The sequence below is a fragment of the Schistocerca americana genome, chromosome 6 (assembly GCF_021461395.2).
Source record: "Schistocerca americana isolate TAMUIC-IGC-003095 chromosome 6, iqSchAmer2.1, whole genome shotgun sequence".
Lineage (NCBI taxonomy): Eukaryota > Metazoa > Arthropoda > Insecta > Orthoptera > Acrididae > Schistocerca > Schistocerca americana.
The window spans coordinates 173,769,953-173,788,394 of record NC_060124.1 but is presented as its reverse complement, the minus strand read 5'-3'; positions in this window follow the sequence as shown (position 1 = coordinate 173,788,394).

Below are 18,442 nucleotides of genomic sequence, written 5' to 3'. Positions count from 1 at the left end.
GTGGCGCGCCCCGGCCATCGCGGCCGACCGGCCGGCCGGCAGGAATAAACTGCCCCCACTCAACGCCCGCCGCCTATTTACCAACTTCGATTGAAGTCGGCCGCCACTGCAAAACACCTGCCGGCCGCCGCGCCAGCAGTCAACCAAAAATATAACGCGGGCCTCACTGGTCGGGGGTCACTGGCTGTATGGTGCGGCGGGGCGGTCCAGTAATAGAGGCTATTCCTGCAGCCAGCAGAATAGAGTTTTCTTTTATTCGACTCTGACATAATGGTGCTGTTCATTTCATTACAGAGCGCGTTGGCCTAGTAAAGGAATGGACAGCAGCCTCTCGAACACGACATAGCTTGCCTTCTGTAGCTGCTATGCACGATGAATCAAATAAAAGTATAAAAGTTATTTATCGACACAGTGCCACAGACAGACATACACACACACACACGCACACGCACACGCGCGCGCGCGCGCGCGAGCGCGCGCGCGCACACACACACACACACACACACACACACACACACACACACAATATGTACGAGGGGCGTTCACTATGTCATGCAACAAATTTTTTGCAGACAGCAGGTTGCTTCTATTCAGGTTTGCAATACACCATGTCATTTCCCCACTCTTTTGGCTACAAAATTTGTTTGCAACATAATCTCCATTCAGTGCGACGGTCTTACGCCACCTTGTTCGTAACCGAGACATCGGGAAGATAAGTACTTTGTACATGAGTACAGCAGATTAAATTTGGGTGCGTTTCTCAGGCCGTGGTGTGTAACGTTCTCACCAAACAGATTTGCAGCAACGTGAAGTAAATACAGCAAACGACAACAACGTAGTCGGCCAAAATCGAGAGAGGCTGGGGTCACGCCATGCCGCAGTTTATAAGGAATCTCGTGCCAAGCGTTTGGTCGGTCGCTACAAGCCAAAGAGCCTCCCATGAGGCACGTCATGCGCCAGGCTGACTGCAAGGCCAAAGAATTACGCAAGACAGAGCAGCATCGATAGCAGCATATCTACACACTTGTCTTTTTACAATCAAATGCTTGAAATGGCTCTGAGCACTATGGGACTTAACATCTGAGGTCATCAGTCCCATAGAACTTAGAACTACTTGAACCTAACTAACCTAAGGACGTCACACACAACCATGCCCGAGGCAGGATTTGACCCTGCGATCGTAGCTGTCGCGCGGTTCCGGACTGAAGCGTGTAGAGCCGCTCGGTCACCGCGGCCGGCTTTTTACAAACAGAACAGCCATGATAGCAAAGTGATAGGGTATACGTAGAGAGGCTGTGGCACTTAATTTAGAGCTCGTTGCCATGCCACGGTGTGCTAATATGCGCGATATTTTCGTAAACCATGCTGAGAGTGTTTCAAAATTGAAATTGTAGGTATCAGAGCTTGTAGGTGATCTGCTGAAGAATTTCGTTTCGAAATCCTACCTAATGTTTGAGCAGCTCATAACTTCAGGCAGAAAAGCAACAAAACTACGAATGTATCTAATTTCAAGTGAGTATTGATTTCGTATACACGGTCGAGTCACATTAATGCTACCAGCACCTATATTTGGCGTCACCTTGCTGTAATCGCTCACAAGTGGCAGGTGGCAGCACTAGCAGGACAGGTTGTTTAATGGAGGGGGCGGGGGGCGGATAAACCATGGATAATGATCTGACATCCAAAAGGGCACGATCACTGGCTTCCGGTCAATGGGGAAACATTTACGAAAAGGGTAAGTGTCACCGTGATTAAAGTATAGCGTGCAGCCGGCCGGAGTGGCCGAGCGGTTCTAGGCACTTCAGTCCGGAACCATGCGACTGCGAGGTTCGAAACCTGGCTCGGGCATGGATGTGTGTGATGTCCTTAGGTTGATAATGGTTTAAGTAATTCTAAGTTCTAGGGGACTGATGACCTCACATGTTAAGTCCCATAGTGCTCAGAGCCATTTGAACCATTTTATAGCGTGCGCGAAAAAATATCGCTATTCGAAAACTGGCAACTGTGGTGCACCATGGGCTGCACATATCAGGGGAGAACGAGGGCTGCGGAGATGTATGTGGGCTAATGGACGTGCGACTGTTGAGCAGCTGACCGCCCAGATGATCCAAGGGACTACTAACAGTGTTGTGCTCCGTTCAAAGAATGTTTCTGCGTATTGGCCTCCACATCGTGCGCCTGGTTGATACACCCATGCTCACTGCTGTTGATCGGCGACGAAGGCTGGATTCCGTACGCCAGTACCGAAACTGAGTGGCGACAGGTGGCCTTTTCAGATGCATCACGTTCTAGTCTCCATCAGTCAGATGGCCGTTGGCGTGTCTGGCGTAAAACGTCTGAAACCAAACACTTTGCAACACTAGCCGGAAGGGTCCGGACCAGAAGGCATTTCCTATATGATATTGTCAATCTGGAAGGTACAGTGGATCAACACAAGAATGCATCTACCACTGGGGACAATGTCCAGCACTACATGCATTTTGCTTTTCTTCCGCATAGTGGCATCTACCAGCAGGGCAGTACAACGTGTCACAGAGCTCGCAGAGAACGTGAGTGGCTCGAAGAAGACGAGGATGAGTTTGCCGTACTCCCCTGGTTACCAGATTCCCTGGATTCAAATCTAATCAAGGACCTGTGAGACCACCTATATCGGTCTGTACGTTCCATGGATCCTCAACCGAGAAACCTAGCGCAGCTCGCCACGGCACTGGAGTCTGCATGACTCCACATTGTAAAAGGTGTATATTCAAGATTTTGACAGGTTGTCATATTAGTGCCACCGGACAGTGTATTATCTCTGTTAGTGGTTTTGTGCATTTGAGTTGTACACCAACATAGACAGAACGTTCACGTGTTTATCTTTACGTGAATATGTGAATTTATTATGTTACTATGGTTTTCGTCATTTCATTGAGCTCTGTCATGTACCATGCTCCTTTGTTTTGACTTCAGGAAACAGGTGCAGGGGTGTTCAGTTTGCTTCACTCTGGCCACGATGTTGGCCCTTCGTGATAATCTGTCCCTCTGCATGTCTTTCTCTGCCTCTCTCACGTCAATGTATCAGTGTGACAATTTGAAGCTAAAAGCAGGCGAGTGTCAGTGTGAATATAGTAGCTATTAGAATTAAAATCCCAATCGTACTCCCTATTTATTTCCTCTGAGTTGTGCTCCACAGCTTTAATACAAGATATTATTATACAGGCTTTGTGATGGAGAAAATTGACGTAGCAGAAGCGAAAATATTGAAGTAAAGGTAGTTCAACGAAGGAGACAGTGAAATAATTGCAAATATGTTTTTTACGAGTCATCACTGACTTCAGTAACAAATATTGCCCTAGTCAGCACAAATATATCACAAGAAAGGCTTCCGGTCGTGTAATTATCCAACTGGTCAGATTGCACCCGTGAACAATGGCTGTGGAATGTGGAAATGCATGATGGTATCCTCCCATTTGGGAGTTTATGTAATGCAGCGTCTGTTGTGGCAGTATGGTCTAAGACGGATAGGTCAAACATGGCCGGTCTAATGGCATCCATTATCACCTGGCCACAGTGTCAAGAGGGTGCCGAGAATATCAAATCTCAGACATAACCTCTCACCACGGACAACGCACTGCCCGATGGCCCACACTAAATGACCGAGAGGGGCGGCGTACACGTAGATTTGTTAGTGTTCACAGACAAGCAACACTGTGTGATACAACCGCAGAAATCAATATCAGACATGCAACGAACATATCTGTTGGGACAGTACGGTGAAATTTGGCGGTATTGGGCTACGGCAGCAGACGGCTGACGCGAGTGCCTTTGCTGACTGCACGGCATCGCCTGCAGCGCCTCTCCTGGACTCGTAACCATATCGGTTGGAACACCTTGTCCTGGCCTCGATTTCAGTTCGTAAGAGCTGGTGGTAGGGTTCGGGTGTGGCGCAGACACCAGGAAGTGATGGATCCAAGTCGTTAACAAGGCACTGTGGTTCAAATGGCTCTGAGCACTATGGGACTCAACTGCTGAGGTCATTAGTCCCCTAGAACTTAGAACTAGTTAAACCTAACTAACCTAAGGACATCACAAACATCCATGCCCGAGGCAGGATTCGAACCTGCGACCGTAGCGGTCTTGCGGTTCCAGACTGCAGCGCCTTTAACCGCACAGCCACTTCGGCCGGCTCAAGGCACTGTGCAAGCTGGTGGTGGGTCCTTATTGGTTTGGGCTGTGTTTATATGGAATTGACTGGGTCCTCTGGTCCAGCTGAACCGATCACTGACTCGAGAGGTTTATGTTTGGCTACTTAGTTACATATGCAGATATTCACGTTCCCATACGATGATGGGATTTTTATGGTTCAAATGGCTCTGAGCACTATGGGACTTAATATCTGAGGTCATCAGTCCCCTAGAACTTAGAACTACTTGAACCTAACTAACCTAAGGACATCACACACATCCATGCCCGAGGCAGGATTCGAACCTGCGACCGTATCGGTCGTGCGGTTCCAGGCTGAATCGCCTAGAACAGCCCGGCCACACCGCCGGCTGGAATTTTTATGGATAACAAAGTGCCTGTTACCAGGCCACAACTATTAACTGTTGGTTTTGAAGAACAGTTTGGACAGTTCGGGAGAATGATTTGGCCACCAACATCACTCGAAATGAATCAAATCGAAAACTCATGGGACATAACCGAAGGTCACTTCTTGAGCAAAATCCTGCACTGAAAACATATTCGCAGTTATGGACGGCTATAGAGGCAGCATGGCTCCATTTCTGCAGGGGATTTCCAACGACTTTTTGAGTCCATGTCACGTCAAGTGGCTGCACTACGCCGATCAAAGGGATGTCCGACATGATATTAGGAAGTATGGGATGGTTTCTGTCACCCAATTGTAACAGAAGTATTCTTGGAATAAAAACGCAGTTTGTCGTCTTCAGTTTTTCTACGCAAGGTCTCATTTCTTGTCATTCACATTTAAAACTCCCATGCGTTGTGTCACTGAGGGGGAGGTTCTGTGTCTTAGACATAGAGGCACAAGTTCATTAGTGGTACCCCCATGCGTAGTGTTACTGAGGGGTGGTTCTCTGTCTTAGACACAGAGGCACAATTTCCTTAGAGCTACTCCCATGCGTAGTGTCACTGAGGGGTGGTTCTGTGTCTTAGACATAGTCAGAGGTACAAGTTCATTAGAGGCACTCCCTTGCGTAGTGTCACTGAGGGGGTGGTTCTGTTTCTTAGACATAGTCAGAGGCACAAGTTCATTAGAGGTACTCCCCTACGTTGTGTCACTGAGGGTGTGGTTCTGTGTCTTAGACATAGTCAGAGGTACAAGTTCATTAGAGGCACTCCCTTGCGTAGTGTCACTGAGGGGGTGGTTCTGTGTCTTAGACACAGTCAGAGACACAAGTTCATTAGAGGTACTCACATACCTGAACACCACAGAGACGTTTTGTATACTCCTCTGAGATGGAAAGGTTGGTACAAGAAAGAATTCATGGTAGGCAGCATCAATCCGGTCAGAAGACAGATGATTAAAAGCTGAGAAAACGCGTTGTTGCTGGTGCCTCATGGCGGATTTGCGTGAGTGAGTGAGTGTGTGTGTGTGTGTGTGTGTGTGTGTATGTGTGTGTGTGTGTGATTCTGTGTACTTGCATAGAACAGTTGGGCATAATTAGTCGGCTGCTATCATGGCAGCAACTCTAAATGTCTCATTTAGACGCAGCAAAAAGGTAGCTCAAATGCTCCAGCGGTCGACGCTAAAAGGCCGGCACAGAGTGAGCAGGAGAGAGAGAGTTAGAGAGAGAGAGAGACAGAAACAGAGAGAAGAGACGAACGGCTGAGCGGACATCCGTTCAGCGTGACTGTCCGTGGCGCTGCGAGGGTCCTGACAAACAGTGCCACTTTATTACGTGCGAGCCAGTGTTTACGAGTCCGGCGCAGCAATTGTGCCGTTGTGGCCGCGCACGCTACACGTGTGCCGTGGACGGCCGCCAGGCCTCCTCTGCTCTTTTTAGAGCTACACGTGTACCCGGCGGCCCTTTGTATCTGCGGCCACTCGCTCGTAAACCGACGGATGATCGCGGCCGGCCTGCTAGGCTGCAGCGCATCGGCGAGTGTTTCCGGCGCAGCGCGGACCAGAGCGCTTTACAAGTGGCCGGAGCACCCTCTGCCGCCCACCTGACAGCTGATCCGTGGCCCACGGCCGGGCGGTCTGCACCGTGGTGTGATGGCGGCAAATCGACCCCTCCACACGAGGCCGTGCAGTATGCAAAACAACGGCTTGGTGTTTTATTATATCGAAACATCATCTGGCGTCCGGGATGAAACACACAGCATTATTCTACACTGACAGAAAAAAATCACAACACCAACAACTAAGTAATGTAGAATAATGAAACTTCGGGAATACATATGTGTAGCTAACATATTTAAATAATTAACTTTCCAAGATCGCAGATTATTGTTATCTGAATACTGTAGTATTGTACTCCTTCCTTTTTTTTATTAAAATGTTAATCTGTACACATTAAAGAGGCATCATCTCATTAATGCGATTCAAGAGTATTTGTAAATAATCAAATTGTGTAGATCAAATTATCTTACCCGATATTTCGGACTACATATGAAGGGCTTATTTCAATAGTGGTACAAGTCCATCACCACCACTTTTCTGTCTGTAATACTTCCGTAATTAATGAGCCAAACAAACAGGAAGAAAGGTTCATCCCTAGCAAGAAGCCATATGCTTGAATATTTCTGGTATTTCAACTGCAGATTTTTCGGCGCTCATTTAACTTTAGGACTCTGTATCTCAATATGAACAAAAATGGACTTGTACCACTATTGAAATAAGCCCTTCATATTTTGACACACCAACCATATTCTACAATCTAGTCAAAAATTTGTTTGTGGTTAACTTGATGTTAAAAATTTACGTGCACCACTACTTTCTATGAGGCAAGCGACCTCACCCAGTCAGATTCTTCAACAGTGGCCAGTAAAGCATAGTGAGGTGTCATTAAGCGCATAAGAACCGCATTGGGGGAATTTACAATAGACTGCCGAGACCAGTAAATAGTTCATTTGCATATCGCCTCACATTAGTAATGGAAACTCGGAGGTCGTTTCCCATAATTGAATTGTAGAAAAAAAAGCAAATTAGCGCTTTTCATCCATCATAAATTAATTTAAGCCCAAGATAAGCCAACGCTAATGTGAAATGCTCGCACACTGATAACCAGTCTCATCGTCAGAATTTTGAATTCAAGCTGGCAAACGTGCACGCACTGTGTTGTACAGGTGACAAATGTCTGTTTGTTAGTTGGAGTTCAATACATGTTGCACTTGGTCGGTCAATGCAGGGACGATCAATGCTGATGTGGGTGCCACTGCAGTTGTCGGCCGATGATGTACAACGTCCACTCGACTGGTGACAGATCTTGGTTCAAATGGCTCTGAGCACTATGGGACTCAACTTCTGAGGTCATTAGTCCCCTAGAACTTAGAACTAGTTAAACCTAACTAACCTAAGGACATCGCAAACATCCATGCCCGAGGCAGGATTCGAACCTGCGACCGTAGCGGTCTTGCGGTTCCAAACTGCAGCGCCTTTAACCGCACGGCCACTTCGGCCGGCGGTGACAGATCTGATGATCGAGTAGGCCAAGGTAACATGTCGACACTCTGTAGAGCTTGTCCGGTTCCAACAGCAGTAAGTGAGCGAGTGTTATCCTGTTGGAAAACTCCGCCTGGAATGCTGATCATCAGTGGCAGCATAAGGGGGCGAATCACCAGCCTGATGTACAAATTTCCAGTCAGGGTGCGTTGGCTAGCCACTAGAGTGCACCTGCTGTCATACGAAATCGTGCCCTGACCATAATTCCAGGTGTAAGTCCAGTGTGTCTAGCATGCAGCCAGGTTGGTTCCAGGTCCTCAATTGGCCTAACAAATGGTTCAAATGGCTCTAAGCACAATGGGACTTAACACCTGATGTCATCAGTCCCCTAGACTTAGAACTACATAAACCTAACGAACATAAGAACATCACACATATCCATGCCCGAGGCAGGATTCGAACCTGTGACCACAGCAGCAGCGCGCTTTCGGACTGAAGCGCCTAGAACTGCTCGGCCACAGCTGCCAATTGACCTCCTTTAATCAACAGCGGCACCATCACTGACACCGAGGCCGAAGCAGCTTTTATCCTAATACACAACAGGCCGCCACCCTGCCCTCCAATTGGATCTCACTTGAAGCAACTGAAGTTGCAGATGAAGGTAGTTCGGGGTCATCAGAGGAATGCACGCTACAGGAGTCTGCCTTGGCGCTGTCCTTGAAATAACCGATTTGTAACAGTTTGTTGTGTCACTGTGATCGCAACTGCTGCTCAGATTGTTGCTGATGACGCAGTACTATGCACCAGAGCCACACGCCGAACATGATGGTGGTGCCTCTTGATAGTGCCACCCAGGCGTCCAGAGCCCAGTCTTCTTGGAATCGCACATTCTCGTGGCTAAATTCTTGCGTTGTATTTCTGCAGTGTCGTAGAAGGAATATTCATTTTCTCACAGCGCTATTGCACGACCTCGCTCAAAGTCAGTTAGTTGTTGATAATGACGTCTTTGTCGTCTTAAAGGAATTCTTGGCCAACATCAGCTCACCACGTCCAGTCTCAAAGATAACAAACGCTCACGACCATTACAGCGTGTATGTAAAGCAAACCTTATTTGCCTCCTCACGGTGGCCCTCCTAACGCCACCCTTTTGCGACTGGCACGAAATATGAATAGACATCGTCCTTCAGATGTAGAAACTTGCCTGTCAACTATCGTTTAACTCATTCTTGGTTTTGCGATTTATTTCCGTCTGTGTATAAGCGGTCTTCCGTTTTTATTTAGAGGCAATGGAAAACATACCATTATTGAAACTTCCTGGCAGATAAGAGCTATTTGGCTTGTACGGTGCTTCGATATGAACTCGTAAGTGCGGTATGATCTGTTTGCCTGTGTACGAGCAGATACACAGCCGCCTCACTCGCGTCCCACTAACTTAGCGACGTTGTGCATACGCTGAGTCGTTTACTACTGATAACTACAAGATGGCCCTTCAAGGATAAGTGCCCCCAACCACATGGCGCGTGGACGCAGTGACCATTTGCCTAAGCCGAATACCTCCTTCAGATGGTCTGTGAGTCTATTCTACCACCTCATATGCCCGAGAAGTACGTCGCTCGGATTCGGTGGAAGACGGCCTCGGAACTTTGCCTGCTGTTAGTGTCTTGAGAATTCACAGACAAGGGTGAGTTTAGTGAACCTTTTGAATATACCTCGTTAACATCTTAGCGTATAGCCTGTAGGATCAGCTATTCATAGGGTTCTTTAAACCATATCTATTTTACTGTTTTAGATTTGAATTTAACCCCATTTTGTATAAAGATTTTCCTGGTTTCGACTTGGCTAACCCGCATTGCTAAAACTGCTTGTGCCACAATTATTCGGGGCGGGTTGTCTAGTTCCTGTCCATCGGCTTTGAGCCCTGTTGGTAATGTACGAATATGATATGTGCTGGTTATGTGTAATTTACTTCGTACTCAGTATTAATGTAAGTTCTGTTTTACGATCTATTATTTTAGTTTTAAGTCACGTGGGCGTTGTTGTTTAATTTTTATCCATACAATCTTTTATGTAACCGGCCTGACTCAAAATCAAGGTACGTTCATTAAAATATTCTCCCTTGGCTTGCGTTCTACCTACATTTACATCTACGTCCACATACGTACTCCGAAAGCAACGGTGTGATGCGTGGCATACAGTACGTTGAACCATTACTTGTGACTTCTCTTCCCGTTAAACGCGCAAATACATCGAGGGAAAATAGCTATCTACACTCCTGGAAATTGAAATAAGAACACCGTGAATTCATTGTCCCAGGAAGGGGAAACTTTATTGACACATTCCTGGGGTCAGATACATCACATGATCACACTGACAGAACCACAGGCACATAGACACAGGCAACAGAGCATGCACAATGTCGGCACTAGTACAGTGTATATCCACCTTTCGCAGCAATGCAGGCTGCTATTCTCCCATGGAGACGATCGTAGAGATGCTGGATGTAGTCCTGTGGAACGGCTTGCCATGCCATTTCCACCTGGCGCCTCAGTTGGACCAGCGTTCGTGCTGGACGTGCAGACCGCGTGAGACGACGCTTCATCCAGTCCCAAACACGCTCAATGAGGGACAGATCCGGAGATCTTGCTGGCCAGGGTAGTTGACTTACACCTTCTAGAGCACGTTGGGTGGCACGGGATACATACGGACGTGCATTGTCCTGTTGGAACAGCAAGTTCCCTTGCCGGTCCAGGAATGGTAGAACGATGGGTTCGATGACGGTTTGGATGTACCGTGCACTATTCAGTGTCCCCTCGACAATCACCAGTGTTGTACGGCCAGTGTAGGAGATCGCTCCCCACACCATGATGCCGGGTGTTGGCCCTGTGTGCCTCGGTCGTATGCAGTCCTGATTGTGGCGCCCACCTGCACGGCGCCAAACACGCATACGACCATCATTGGCACCAAGGCAGAAGCGACTCTCATCGCTGAAGACGACACGTCTCCATTCGTCCCTCCATTCACGCCTGTCGCGACACCACTGGAGGCGGGCTGCACGATGTTGGGGCGTGAGCGGAAGACGGCCTAACGGTGTGCGGGACCGTAGCCCAGCTTCATGGAGACGGTTGCGAATGGTCCTCGCCGATACCCCAGGAGCAACAGTGTCCCTAATTTGCTGGGAAGTGGCGGTGCGGTCCCCTACGGCACTGCGTAGGATCCTACGGTCTTGGCGTGCATCCGTGCGTCGCTGCGGTCCGGTCCCAGGTCGACGGGCACGTGCACCTTCCGCCGACCACTGGCGACAACATCGATGTACCGTGGAGACCTCATGCCCCACGTGTTGAGCAATTCGGCGGTACGTCCACCCGGCCTCCCGCATGCCCACTATACGCCCTCGCTCAAAGTCCGTCAACTGCACATACGGTTCACGTCCACGCTGTCGCGGCATGGTACCAGTGTTAAAGACTGCGATGGAGCTCCGTATGCCACGGCAAACTGGCTGACACTGACGGCGGCGGTGCACAAATGCTGCGCAGCTAGCGCCATTCGACGGCCAACACCGCGGTTCCTGGTGTGTCCGCTGTACCGTGCGTGTGATCATTGCTTGTACAGCCCTCTCGCAGTGTCCGGAGCAAGTATGGTGGGTCTGACACACCGGTGTCAATGTGTTCTTTTTTCCATTTCCAGGAGTGTATATGCCTCCGCACAATCCCTAATTGCTTTTACGTTCGTGGTCCTTACGCGAAATGTACGTTGGCGCTAGTAGGATCGTTCTGCAGTCAGCTTCATATGCCTGTTCTCTACATTTGCTCAATAGTGTTCCTCGGCAGCAACGTCGCCTTCCCTCCAGGGAAGACTGCCCAGCGAAGATTTGGTACCAAGTTTGGCTGTTTGTTCTTAATCTCGGCCCCTTTAATGAGACAACCTCTGCCTGTGAATAACTGTCTGCTTTTTGATGTTTGACGATTATTCTGGAACATTTGTTAACTGAAATGTTTTTCTGCTGTCGTAGTAGTGCCTAAACTCATGTGCTTCATTGAATTTATTTTGAGACGGTGGATACCACCTGAGTGAGGTGAAGCTCGGTGTAGGTTGCTACTTTAAATTTCAAATCAGTATTGATCATATTTTAAATACTAAATATTTTGTGCAGATTTCTTTATTGTTGTAACTAACAGCAATCATTTTAGCTTGTCAAGTGACATGTGCTAAGATAGAGAAAACAGAGACGGAACACCAAATAAATCATAGACAAGAACAATTGTTATGAAAAAAATTAAAAACCTAAAATAAAGATGTTGTAAGAAACTAAAACTAACTTTTTTAGGCAAAAACATAATTAGAAACAAACCTATATGAAAAAATAATAATAGACAACTGAATTTCACACATCACTTATTTATAATGGTAACTACGTAAACATGTAACATCGCTGACCCACTGTCATCCAAGCTGCCAGAAACGTAGCATATACGGAAAATAAGTGACATCCGATACACAGCTCCACTGTACATCTGGGAGAAAGTAGTAATTCCAAAACAGAGAGGACAGGACAGCAACGATGTTACGTGTAAGCTAAAACACCTAATGATATATTATAAATTTTCAGATCATTGTTAGAAAACCATTATATTAAGGTCATCGCTTATCTTTGTATTTACAGAGCACCTGACGATGGCAATTTGCCGAAAGGGGCTCATTGTGTAAAACATAAACAGCTTACATAGCAGTGCAGCTGGCTATTATTCCCAAAGAACAAAAGTTATAGATAAAAAAGATCATGAAAACACTCTTCCCAACTTGTTAAATGAAATTAATTCAGTTTTTCTGTGTGGCGCGTCGTTTTTTTCCGACCTCGCACGTTATCTTCTTCCCTTACATTACCTTCTCCCTTGCTGAAGTCCTCATGTGTGCTCGAGCGGGATGCGATCAGTGACCCACTGACTTTCGTGAGTGATGTTTTTAATTCAATATTCTAACAGTAGGATCGAAACCGGGACCCAGGAAGTTTTTTAAGTATTAAAAGACTGTGTGCCAACACCACAGTTTTGCCTTCGAAAGAACAATAGTATTCTAGGAAAACCCTAGGTGTACTAAAAGTGAGAAAGGAAATAAATGCACAAAAGTTCCTGAGAAACTGAAAATCACGCAGCTGTTATCTTGGCGTCTTCACTGTGATTAAAAATGAGAATATACTTCTTATAAAAATTAAAAGTTCAAATTAAATGGCGAGAAAAAAATTACAAACTAAAAATCTTGAGAACATACCCTATCTGACCAAAATTACCCAGGTACCCATATGTAATATGAAGCTGACCACCACATGTCACGAGAGGCTGAGACGTCAGTATAAAAGGAGGAGTTCTGTATTGTCAGTACACAAGCAGTAACAGCAGACTTGGTCGGTCAGGTAATATCACTGATTTCGAAAGTGGACTGGTCATTGGGTGTCAGATAGTTAGTTCGATGGTCCATATCTCATTTTATCGATTCTTTTATCGAAATGTAGAACGACTTAGTTTACAGGATATGTACACATTGTTAGTGTTAACATTAATGAGAACATTAACATTTTAGTTCTACTCAAGCAACTACGCTTACATGCAAGGGTTTTTCTTACTGGCTATCAATTTTTAAATAGAAATTTGTCAGTGGAACAATAGGAGTTGTCCAAGGAGAAATGATTTTAAATTAAATTTGAAACCTGTTTTGTTACGTATCAGACATATTTTGTTAGTGGTCAAATGATCAAACATTGTCATTGTTGCATACTGATCTCCTCTCTGAGCCACTGACAGCTTCAGCAATGAGTAATAAACGACATTTTTTCCTCAAGTGTTGTAGATAAGTATGTCACTGTTCTTCTCAAATTGAGTTGAATTACACGGGTCTGCAAAAATTTATTTTTTGAAGTTGTTTGAAATTTGATAACTGACTTTTATGTACTTTTCAGTGCTTATTTCTAAAATACAATCCATTTTTTTCTATCGTGTCAGATTTTCTCACAAAAAAGGGAGTATTTTTGGGTATAATAACAAAATTTAAGCAATTTATCATATATTTTCCAACGTTATAAAATTTTATTTTATTTATAAATCATGTACTGAACTACATTTTTCTTTAAGCTCATAAGTCCTCACAATAACGCTTCCACTTTCTGTCGAAGCTTCTTTCATTGCTTTTCTGGCTGTGGACTCGTTGAGGATCATACGTTTTTGTCATCCAGCAGGAGTCCGCTATCATGTTGACGTTCCATCTGCCTTGACATCTTCTTTCCATTTCTTTGAAGTCTTGGTGGAATCATTCACCCTGCTCTTCACTTACATCACCAAGGTGTGCAGGGAAGTAGTCAACATGTGAGTGGAGAAAATGAACTTTAATGCTCATATTACAGCCCAGCTTCTTAAAGTTGTCGAGCATGTCTGCGACGATCGTGTTGTAGTTTGGATCTCTTTTGTTTCCTAAGAAACCGGTAGCAACTAATTTAAAAGGTCTCAATGCTGCCTTTTCTTTTGTTTCCATTTTGTCCACAAAGTTGGGATCTATCATTAGTTTTCTAATGTCTGGTCCGACAAAGATTCCTTCCTTTAGCTTTGCCTCGGATAAACCGGGAAACTGTTCACAAAGATATCTGAAGCACTCCCCTTCTTTTGGTAATGCCCTAACAAACTGTTTCATCAGCCCCAATTGAATGTGAAGTGGTGGAAGTAACACTGTTTTGGGATCCACAAAGCTTTTCCGCTCAACATTTTTAACCCCTACCTGTAAGGTTTTTCTCAGGGGTCAAGCTTTTTTCATGTAGTGTGGCTTTCTGTCTCTACTGTCCCATTCACAGAGAGAGCAAGGCAGCTTTGTATAGCCACTTTGTTGACCAAGCAGAATTGAAATCACTTTTAAATCATCACATAGTGTCCATTTGTGGACTGAATAGTAGAGTTTGCTTGAAACCAGTTCATAGTTTTCATAACATTTTTTAAGTGAACCGAGTGTCCTACTGGTATAGAAGCACACCTATTGCTATTGTGTAGAAGTACTGCTTTAAGGCTCCTTTTTGAAGAATCAATAAAAAGTCTCCACCCATCAGGAGCATATTCTATTTTGAAACGTGCCATAAGTCCAGTAACATCACTGTAAAACACCAGGTCACTTCTTGAGAGAAGAAAGATACAAACTCCTTTTCCCTCGATAGATACCAAGTAAAGGATATACCCGGAGCCAACATATGTTTATCTATCAATCTAGATCCTATAACTTTTGCCGATTCTTTAGAAAGGCCTGTGTCTCTAACTGAATCGTTCCGTTCAGATTGTGAGAATGGAATGGGATCGGTTGTGCCAGGATCGTAGCAATGTCTGTCTTCTTCACTATCACCTTGCTGAGCCAATGGCTCGTGATCATCTATATCACCCAAACAATCTGGAGGAGAGGGTACTGGTACTTCAGATCCATGAGGAACAGGGCGAATGGCTGACTGAATGTTAGGGTAAGAAATATTCTTTTTGTTTTTCGCATTGAAGCCTCGTACGTTGCAAGAACCAAAATAGCAGCCATCACTATGGGTTTTGGGCTCCCTCCAAACCATTGATATTCCAAAACATAAGGACTGCTTTTGAAGTTGGGCTGGTCCCGGCGGAGGTTCGAGTGTGATTTTTCTTAGTATAATTTAGGTTAAGTAGTGTGAAAGCTTAGGGACTGATGACCTTAGCAGTTGAGTCCCATAAGATTTCACACACTTTTGAATATTTTGAACAATTTTTGAAGTTGAAACCGTTGCCTCAGATCTTCAACACACACTGAACAACCTTTGTGCGGGGCCCAAGGCTTATGTTGATCGCCTAACTTTATACCAAAATAGGCGAAATATACTTTTTCAACAAAATCGGAAATGTTTCTTTGTTGCTTTTTAACGGTATAGCTACCACAAATGTAGCAGATGTAGTTACGTCCTCTGGCAGCCATTGTCCATAAAACAACTTCACAACACAGGAAAACAGTCACTACTTTAAAGCAGTAGTAACAAAAACTCGTAAACAGCACAGAATGAAGAGTACTGTGAACTGAAGGACAATAGCAGAAGCTTGGTGATGGCGGGGGAAGGGGCAGAGCGACATGCAGGCACTGACACGAAAATACTACTGGTTTCTTCTCATTACTGTTTATATGTAGTATAAAAAAGGCTTAATAACAGTTTATGGACATCCTAAAAACAAAAATTCAAAGTCACTAGGCGCTGAAACATCGAAAAAAGCTAAAACTAGGCAAGTAATTTGTGAAATAACTGTACGTGATGGAATTCTTTCACTATTTTTTCCGAAATCACCGTTGAAAACACTATGAAAATCACTTAATAAATTTGAAACAATTTTTGTGTCGCAGACTTGTGTTATTTATGATGAATTTCATTAGGAAAATATGTATTGTGACGGCACAGTTAAAATGTCTAGCTCATTGAAGAGGTTCCTGCTTTGCGTCCGTTAGTGAACACCACATATTATTACTCCTCGATTTTGTGCAAAACCATACTTTCTTTCTAAGTGATGAACCATCCTAGAATATTATTCCGTACGACATTTATTTTCTTATAACCTGTGACGATCTTCGAGATAAATTTGTCAGCATCAGCCTGATAACTAGCAAGCAGTTCCGCACTGATGGTCTTTATGGCCTTCTTCTAGGCAGCGAAGACGCTGGCGGCCACATACTCTTGAGTACCCCAACTGGTGGACGAGTGTGTCAGCACTACCAACATGGACGGCCAGTTGTGCAGCGAGGTGTTTAATTGTGATCCGTCGATGACGTAGAATCAGTATGTCCGCACGTTCCAACACTGCAAGAGTCGCAGCTGTGTGCGGTTGACCAGCACGCGGGAGTTCGGACAGGTTTGCGCGACCTTGTTGCAATGATGGCAGACCCCTCGCCCAACGACTCACCGTGGTTTTTCCTCACTGCGACGTCATGGCAGTTATTCTGGAAGCGCCTATGAATATCTGCGATGCTTTTGTTTTCTGCCAACAGAAACACAATGACAGCTATCTGCTTGGAACGGACCTCTGTTACAGACGCCATTTTGATCGTAGAGTGAAGCCATCTATAGTATCTTCATGAAACGAGAGTATTTCACGATCTCTTACATTTGTCAGCCGAAAGTGGCTGAGGAAAAATGATGTGTTGCATTACTTGGGCGGCCTCGGTGGCTGAGCGGCTCTAGGCGCTTCAGCCCGGAACCGCGCGACTGCTACGGTCGCAGGTTCGTATCCTGCCTCGGGCATGGATGTGTGTGATGTCCTTAGGTTAGTTAGGTTTAAGTAGTTCTTACTTCTAGGGGACTGATGACCTCAGATGTTAAGTCCCACAGTGCTCAGAGCCATTTGAACCACAGTATGATGATATTAGCGTGGCAGTGAATAAATAGTTGGGCTATTACGGTTGTCTGTGTCAGTAACGTCCTCAAAGTTTCCGCCATTAGGAGAGAAAGTAGTGCAAAATCTAATCAACAGCTTATGACGTCACACCTTGCAGCAAGACAACAAAGTTTAGAAAGAAGAAAGTCCTTCGGGCCTAAGATAAAATACCAACAGTCAGATTCCACAAAGGAAATATGCACTAGCAATAGAGGTTTAAATTGCGTAATGATAATATGAACCTCCATGAGGCGTGGACCTTAAATGATCACTTTCGAAACTGGGCTCAGCAGTTACGTGCACTGCACGACAGGTATTTTTGCTGTTTGACGCAGATGAATGAACACCCACTCTGGCCCTGTTGCTCCCATATTTTCAACTGCTATTTGGTATCGTACTTTCCCTAGTTTTAATGACGAACGTAGAAGATCGAAAGTGGAATTTTTTCTTTTTTTTCCAAATGGGCTTCTGTATGGTACCAATGAAATTGCGTAACTGTGTTCACAACTAATGTAGTGTCCCCATATCTGCCCCTGTCTGTCAAAATAACCTTTTTGTTTGTAGCGTTCTGAACGTAGCACGTCACAAAAGCAAATTGGGCTGCTGAGGAACACCCCCGGAAATGAAAAAAAAAAAAAAAACGGGGGGAGGGTTTCGCAATAAATTAGTTGCGCAGCGGACTCTCCTGTCCTTTGATATTGTTTTTCTCCGCTTTAATTATGCGCCGTTTGTTTTAATTTAAACGTTTGTGTGTGAGGACGTCCCCGCCGCGCTGCACCCACTGGCTGGCTGGCAGCTGTTAATATGAGGGGCGCCGGGCGCAGCCGGTGATCGCGGCAGGCGAGCGCTGCGAGTGACGTGCGTTCCGCGCAGCTCCGGCCCTACCGCCTGTGCCTGATCGGCGCATCCACTGCGAGTTGCGTTTGAAAAGTCCGGGCAAAGTCCGAGAGATGGCACCACCTGGGCATCTTTGGATAGAACGCACACCAACTTTCAGCCATATTGGTCTATTTGTTTGTGTTTGGCATTCGTGTGAATCTACGAAGTCGAGTGATTGTCAAAAAACTGACGAAGAAGAATTTCGTGTGGCCATTAAACATTACTTTATGAAAGGCAAAACGCCTCAGGAGACTAAAGAAAAGCTGGATGAACATTACGGTGACTCTGCACCCGCGATTACAACAGTTAATAAGTGGTTTCACAATTTTCGGAGTAACCATATGGGCACAAGTGATGCTGAACCTTCTGGACGCCCTGTGGAGGTTACGACTCCAGACACCGTTGATAAAATCCATGATATGTTGATGGATGACAGAAGTGTTAAGGTGTGTGAGATTGCTAGTGCTGTGGGCATCCCGAATGAACGGGTACATAATATTTTGCGTAAACATTTAGAAGTGAGAAAGCTATCCGCAAGATGGGATCCGCGATTGCT